An 8,596-nucleotide genomic window follows, 5' to 3' on the forward strand; every position below is an offset into this window, starting at 1 on the left:
TTTTCATTTATTTTCCCAATGTGCCAACCCCCACCCCAAAGAATATACAGAATATGTTGTTGCTTCTTTTTATGCGATCAGTCCAAATGTAGCCCTCTTTGTAGGTTAACATTGCATATAGTGGATTGTGAAGTGACTTGTATGAGCTGTGGTGTTATTGTTTTACTGTTTGTTTGTTTTACTGGTGCTACTGTTGATGTTTTGTATCCATTAACCTGAAGTAGTTCAGTGACAACAATTCAGAAGATAATTTAGCATAACAAAGACTACTGAGTGCACATTGTTTGAGAAAGGAGAAATACATTAGAAGAATACCTGGGGGCAATAAGCATCTCAGAAACATTGCATCTTCAGAAAAAGGAAATCTGCTTTCTAATTAGTAGCCTTGGGCTGTTGCTGCTTACAAGGTACCTCGAAAAGACTGTGTTCTGATGTGTTTGATGTTAGCAGTTACATTGGGAACTCAAACTGAGTGGAGTTTATCATCACAAAGGCCCATAAGGTGCACCCAGGTGAGCTGCAGAAAAGAGACTGAGAAGCGGGGCATTTGTTAACCATACAGCCTCTGGGCATGCAGAGGTTACTGTAACAGGTCAGCAAATGAGCATTGGAAACGGTCAACTAACAGTCTATAGCCCCCATGATGAACTTGTAATGCTGCCCTACAGTGAGATTCTTATCTCTCCTACAATACACTAATTCTATCAGGTAGAACATTTCCTAAGATGTGTGTGTGTGTGTGTGTGTGTGTGTGTGTGTGTGTGTGTGTGTGTGTGTGTGTGTGTGTGTGTGTGTGTGTGTGTGTGTGTGTGTGTGTGTGTGTGTGTGTGTGTGTGTGTGTGTGTGTGTGTGTGTGTGTGTGTGTGTGTGTGTGTTTGTTTCAAATACCTACTGAGAGGTCAACAATGGTTTGTGTCACAAACCATTATTGACCTCTCAGTAGGTATTTTAATACCTTTCTTGAATATTAGTATAGTTTCCATTTAGTCCGTTTTTTTGCAGATGTTATTTTAATTCAGAAATATTAAAACGTTTTACCAAACTGCATTAATTTATTGCACCGAACATGATGCTCCCTACATAAGAAGGTGTTTTAATAAAAGATAAGTGAGAATGAATTTCTTTCTCATGTTGATTGTACCATTTAATAGCCCCATATACAGACACATAGGTCACATACATCATGCATGCATACATTCAGCCACAAGAGGGCACATGTAGGCTCGGTATAGAGACAACTTTACAGCACTTTATTGAGAAACGCACTGCTCTTGGGATATTTGTCTATCTTGCTTGGTGAATTGCCTACCTACCTTAAAGCCATATTGGTGTACCTTCTGGTAATGTACGTTTTAAAGGCCGGACATTTTCAAATAATATGCATATGTGCAGGGTAATCACTTTCAAAGACCTGGCTGGGATTCTCAAAATCAACAGCGATGTTGGTCTAAAACAGCTCATTCTAGATTGGTAGCGTACCTAACTAAATTTATGAACAAGGTCTCCCTCTCTCTCTTTCTCTCTTTCTCTCTCTCCCTCTCGCTACGAAAGCCAAAACTAAACGGTAACACTTTACAATACTGTAACACAAAAAATGGGTAGTTATTGAGGAACTAGTCAGGAACTAACCATTAGTTCATGAATAGTTAATGATTAGTTCCTGAATAGTTAATAGGTAGTTCCTTAATGGTAGTTACTTAGTAACTGACCATTAGTTACCATGTTAACGTAATGATTGTAAGTAATGATTACTTCCTTAAAAATATTTATTTTTTATTTTTTATTTCGCTAGTTCATGAGTAGTTAATGGGTAGTTCCTTAATGACCCTTAATGGTAGTTCCTTAAAGATCATTAATGGTAGTTACTTAAGAACTGACCATTAGTTACCATGTTAATGAACCAGTAAGTAATGATTACTTCCTTAATTTTTTTCTGCTAGTTCATGAGTAGTTAATGGGGTAGTTACTTAAGAACAGAATATTAGTTACCATAGTTGTTACTAGGGAATTAATCATTAGTTCATGATTACTTCATCATTACTTACCATATTTGTGCCCCCTCAAGTAAAGCAGGGCTACATACTTAGTTGTTACTAGGAAATGCATCATTACTTCATGATTATTATCTTACCATTAGTTACCACCACCCTACCCTATAACAAATAGATAGCTCATTTGGTGACTAATAATCTTGCGTTCTTGGGGCCAAGGGTTCAAACCTCACCTGGAACAACTCTTGTATTTATTTGTTATAGGTAGGGTGATGGTAACTAATGGTAAGATAATCATGAAGTAATGATGCATTCCCTAAGCATGAAGCCCTGCTTTACTTGAGGGGGCACAAACATGGTAACTAATCATGAACTAATGATGAATTCCCTAGTAACAAATAAGTATGATGGCCTGCTTTACTTGAGAGGGCACAAACATGGTAACTAATGGTAAAGTAATCATGAAGTAATGATGAACTCCCTATACAACTAAGTATGATAGCCTGCTTTACTTGAGGGTGCACAAATATGGTAACTAATGCTGAAGTAATCATTAACTAATGATTAATTCCCTAGTAACAACTATGGTAACTAATAGTCTGTTCTTAAGTAACTACCCATTAACTACTCATGAACTAGCGGAAAAAAATTAAGGAAGTAATCATTACTTACTCGTTCATTAACATGGTAACTAATGGTCCGTTCTTAAGTAACTACCATTAAGGATCTTTAAGGAACTACCATTAAGGGTCATTAAGGAACTACCCATTAAGTGTACCATCTATTGGCACAACGGACAGTATAACATCACGTCCCGTGTTTTATGATTCATGAACTAGCTAAAGAAAAAAAGAAAAAACGTTATTATTATTATTATTATTATTATTATTATTAGTTATGGTCATATAGTTATGCACAAATATGACGCCTAGAAATAACAGAAGATATACAAATACATTTGTACCATGTAGGCTATATTGATTGTTTAGACACGAGGATTTTATTTTATTTCTGTATTTGATATGTAGCCTATGTGCGCACAGGACTCTGTGCGCCCAGGGACTACAGATGCAAATGAGTTCTTAGCTATCTCTGGTGCAATATGTTTATTGTGTATCCTGTCCCTGCTCAAATAAACAATAAAGATAAAGATAAAGATAAAGATAGTGAGGTATTTGCAAATAGGCCTAGCTCGTAGCATCCACACACAGCCTGTCCACCAAAGGGTCCACCTCCATGATCATTTTGAGTGCACCAGTCCCAAAATTATCAATGAGAGCCTTAAAAACGCCACTGAGTTGGAGGAAGAGAGCTGAAGGTGTCATGTTGCTGATCGGACTCTTGTGTTGGGCGCTGTCCACTGCCAGTGGTGCTGAAAAACTGAGCGTACGAAAGACTCTTTTCTTTGCAGGCGGTACAGGCAATTATTTAGCCTCTTCAGTCTCCAGTTGCCTACACTAGCCTACTCCCGGAATTTGACCATCGTCCCATCAGAATGACACAGTCAGAAACTGGAGCTGGATAGCCTACAGCGGTAGAACATGGCGGAGGACGAGGCGACCAGCACAAGCGACTGTGGAAATGCTCCGCTTGAAACTACCGTTTCGACTCCTCCCGAAGAGGAATACGAGTGCAAAATATGCTACAACTACTTCGACCTGGAGCGCCACACTCCCAAGCTCCTGGGCTGCTTGCACACATTCTGCCAGGAGTGTCTCGACAGCCTCCACTTGCGGGAGGGGCGAGGATGGAGAATCGGCTGCCCTCTGTGCCGCCATCGCACCCCGGTACCGGAATATCGAGTTCACAGCCTCCCCGACAACACCGCGGTGACTGGCGCGCTCCCGCATGCACGCCACCTAGACGAGCCGGTGAATGGAGGCACTGCAGACGGCCAGGCAGAGGCAGGTGCAGCCGCATCTCCTGCTGCCTCCCAGGACAGCAACGAGAGCGGACACCCGTGCAAACAAGTCGCTGTGACCGCAGCTTGTGTGTGCGCCATCTTCTCTTCCCTCTCAATGGTCGTGCTGTTATTGATGGGCCTCATCTTTGTACATAACTTCAATGACACCGCGTTGTCGCTCGGTCCTATCTGCTTGTCTGTGGCCAGCGGTCTGGCCCTGCTCTCCCTTATTCTCACTTGGCTTGTGTGCTTGGTGAAATACCAACCCGAATCTGAAACAGGGCATTTCAGTTCCGACCCACCTCCTCTGTCAGTAGGGGGAATGTAATGTGACTCCCCCCCCTGGCTGCAGAACAAGAACAACACACACAGGTGTTAATGGGGGGAAATCCTTAAAATAGAAGTCGCGTTAATCCAGTGATCTATTCTAGACAGTCGTGACCGTGAACAAGGAGCCAGGTAGAAACCAGCTGATCACAATCTGAGCTGCTTTCATTGACAATGAATTGGACACTGATTTTATGAACTCATAGAATATCTTTGGCATTCCTAAATGAGCTCCATATTCTTTAGTTTAGTTGGTCAGTGCAGATTCAGAGAGCCTTGATAGCATCACGGATTAGTATTCTATTGCCTCTCTTCTTCTAGTTTTCAAGGATACTTGTTAATGGTTACAAATGTAGATTGACGTCTTATTAGATCAACTTCACTGTGAGAATCCCAACCTTTGAAACAGATGACCCATTATTTGAATTTTCTCCAATGCCATGTGCCTTTTGTGCACTCCAGGCACTTTTTCCCCTTTTGAAGGGGTGTATGTGTACAGCTCAGGCATAATTGTGCAACTGTTTGCCACAATTGTTTGTGTATTGTTTGTCGTCCAACATTAGCCACATCTGCAGCATCCGCAGGCAGCATAAACAAACCCCTATCAAGTGACATTTGGATAAATGATATATTGGGCCTCTATAGGCCTATTATGACACAAGGGACAGCAACATGATACCCTGCATTGATCAACTATATAGTACAACAGTGTTGTCTTGACCAAAATGTTGGCTTTTGCAAATGGAGACCCAATGGGTAGTTGGAGACTCTGCCCAAGTCAGTTAGCACAAATGTCTCCTCATGCATTATCTTCATTCTCATTATTGCCTCTTTTGAAGGGTGTATGCACTCTCTGACTCGAGCATATCTGTACAACACTGTGTGTTGGCTCGTTTAAGTATTGTCTGTTGTCCGTATACAAATACAAGCATATCTGCAGCAGCTACAGTAAGGAATAAATTAAGTGAAGCCTGAGCAGCTAGTTCACGCAGACAACTGCAGCGACGTGATACTATAGTCATACTCCATACTCCGTATTGTATTCATTCTCAATCATCTGTTTGTGTGAGTTTTTTACAGTGTTCTCTGCTTGAGAGTTTAGTGTTATCCATTGGAGTTTAGTGACACTTTGGCCAAGTCAATAAGCCTAAATGACTGTGGAGGATTAAAACTTTGTCTGTTACACCGAAACTGTAACTGTAACTGTAACTGTAACTGCTGTATGTCATACAGCCTAAACATATCAATCAATCAATCAATCAATCAATCGATCAATTAACCTTTATTTAATTCCCTAAAGACACACTGAGGGTTGAGACCCTCTTTTCCAGTGGTGCCGAGATTGCAAGTTAAGAAAATCACAAACAACATGAAAGAGGACAATAAACAAACAAAGACCGTTTAAAAGAGGATCGCATATGTCAAATGTGAATAGTTCATCCACACAAGTACATAATTTAAAACAGGTGCAATTAAGGTTAACTAGAGTTCATACAGTATATCTGACTGAAAATGTCCCAGGCATGTCCCAGGGGAACAAGGGAATGGTATTGCAGCAAACCCTGTAAATTATTCCAAGTATGCGGGGCACAAAAGTTAAAAGCAGTCTTTCCGAAGTCCGTGGAGACATGCGGGACCTCAAGCATTAGACAGTCCTGCAAGCACATGTGGTACGCTCAAGTATTCCAGTGTAAAAGTGAATTTAGGTAGAGGGGTAAACTCCCAATCAAAGCTTTGTAAATAAATAAGACAAACCTTGTTATAGAAGATGCAATGGTGGGTACTGTAACTATCGCCTGTTATAAATCTGAGAGCTGAGTGATCAACTGAATCTAATTAAGTGAGATAGCAGATGCATTTCTGTAAATGATGTCCCCATAATCCAGAGCAGAAAGGAAAAGCGCCTCAATTAGCCTCGTCCTAGTGATCCATGATCTGTTATGATAGAAGAAACCAAGCTCCATCCGCAACTTCTTCATTAAAATATCAATGTGAGATTTAAAAGTCAACAAACCAAAATCTCCCCTAACAATTAGGTTATGTTGTTGCCCTGGTAAACGCGAGATACAAACTTATGGTTTAAACATGTTGTAAATACAGTAGTTGTAAATGTTGTAAATATTGAATGTTGTAAATATTGAACATTGAAGAAGGATGTTGTTTCCTCACTCTGCTAGTGGAACAACAATGTTCAGTGTTTTGAAAAGGGTGTGGGTATATAGTGCTATGTGGTGTGTGGGGACAATCTCCACCTGCAGGTCTATGAAGACTGGGCCAGGGCTCCTTCAGGTGGGTCATGAGGCTGCACATGGCCTTCCTGGTTACTGATCCTATATTTCCAAAAGAATAATATTGAAAAGTGTGGTTAAAGTGCCTTATAATGTCTAAATAAATAATCTGTGTGTTTGTTTATAGCCCTAATAATGAACTCATAGTGTGAAACTGTGTGACCCACAATAACATTCTTATATCGCCGATTACACAACTTCATTACTTCGCATGGCAAATTGTATAAGTTGTGTAACAAGCGTGTGTGCGTGCCTGATTTTCCACTCCTCTTCTGCCACCACTGTTTCTAGCAGCAGGACCTGCTGCAAATGACAGAACCTGCTCACCCCGTGACCGTCCCAGTGTGATCACATTGACTCCCCTTGGGGTGTGCTGGCTCTGCAGGGGGCTCCTGGACCAATGACCCTGAGGGGACATGAGCCTGCACAAAATGAGGGAAATAACTGATGAGGGGAGGGGGGGCAAAATTAAGCAGTGTTGTAAAGTAGAGAGACAATGGAGGTGTAGAGGACCTCCGAGGGGTCTTAAATCATCTGATGGGCTTAAGTTTGCTCTCCCGAGTCACATAAGCAGCCAAATCTGCGGGAAAGACATCATGAATGTAGCACATTGTCGATTCACCAATGATTCCAAAATCACTCTGAGGGGTTTTAGGTGACTAGGAAGTATGCTTTCACAATAAAAGAATGACTAATTGAATGTATCCCTAAAAACACAGAGGCACAGCACTGATGTATAATGGCTCTAGTGTCTTTTCATTCATTCAATTACATAATATTTCTTTTCTCTTTCTCGCTCACTTTTTGCATCTTTTTCTATCTGACAAAATGATGACGACAGTGCTGTTAATTCACTAGGGTTAGGTTATTATCCCTTGTGATGATTCATATAGATGTCTGCCGTTGGTTAAGGTATATGTGAATGAATCCCAACAACACAGTGGGTATCTGTCTCTAGTTAGTGTTGTTTTAAGAGGCGACTCCGGTCCCAGGAGTTAAAATCCATCTCTTTCAGGTCTCTCAAAGGGACTCCTTCACTTGGTCATCCAGCCGGTGAATAATGCCACTTAAACGCCACCGTGACAAAAGCCGGAGAAGAAAGAAAGAAGGGGTGGCAGGCTTCCACTGGGAGCCATAGACAACACCGTGTCTGGGACAGAGGGCTTCATTTCAGAGAGACTGCGGGGCTTAAAGTTAAAGATTACTTTGAAATCTGCACTCCTCCTTCCACCCCATCATCAAACTCTCCTCCTATATCCCTCCCTCCCTCCATCCCTCCCTCCATCCCTCCCTCCCTCCAGCCGTCACTCCCCTCGTTCAAAAAATAAAAACCTGCCGCCAGAGAGCAGGGGATGAGTTGGGAGCAGATCCTCTTTGATGACAGAGAAGGATCCTTTTGTTCGCTAATCCCCTCACGCCCCCCCCCCCCCCCCCCCCTCCCTTCGTGCCCCCCTTCGTGCCCCCCTTCCCCTCCCCTGGCATATTTTTAAGTCCAACTGGACGTCAAGGGGCTTCATGATCAGCCAAGGGCTCAGTGGTTATATTATTGTACCTTCACTCTTAAAAGACTGGAATGCGCCAATGATGCTGCAGCCCATCATGTCACCACCTGCTAAAAGTTCTCTGATTTGCAAATAATTGTTGTTAATGTCCAGGACTCCCTTTGAGAGGGAACTGTCATGTTTTCAGATAAAATACTTTACTTTGACTAATAATTTGTGTCTATGTTCTTCTACCAAAAAAATAAATTATCTTAAAATTACCTTAAAATTGCTCCGCCCCACACCCCTCCCTCATTAAAAATTCCAGAATCTGTAAATGTGTAAATATTGTTGCTTTTTAAAGTTTAACTGCTGAATATGATGGGGATTGGTTCCAATTTGTGATGTCACAAGTCATGCTTGTAGGAAATTGCCTTTTCAGTGATCATGGAGAAACTTTCCACTTTCAGCAGACGATTGTGGATACAGCCTTTTAGTGTCAAACTGAACCTCAAACATTAAACTGAAGGAACATAAAAGAAAACATTTTTGAGTGGAAGGGGTCTAAGAAACGCTTTTGTAATTTACATGTTGTTGTTGTCAGGT

At 41.5% G+C, this 8,596-nt stretch overlaps 1 pseudogene across 1 annotated transcript; it reads left to right on the plus strand.

Annotated features, from left to right (window-relative positions):
* The first annotated feature begins 3,532 nt into the window (after positions 1 to 3,532).
* On the plus strand, positions 3,533 to 6,929 carry LOC310796831 (RING finger protein 228 pseudogene; annotated as a pseudogene). The gene is made up of 3 exons: positions 3,533 to 4,207; positions 6,480 to 6,510; positions 6,895 to 6,929. The product of its transcript is annotated as an RING finger protein 228 pseudogene (transcript).
* The last annotated feature ends 1,667 nt before the right edge of the window (positions 6,930 to 8,596 follow it).

This window comes from Poromitra crassiceps (genome assembly GCF_964638095.1).
Source record: "Poromitra crassiceps genome assembly, chromosome: 23".
Lineage (NCBI taxonomy): Eukaryota > Metazoa > Chordata > Actinopteri > Beryciformes > Melamphaidae > Poromitra > Poromitra crassiceps.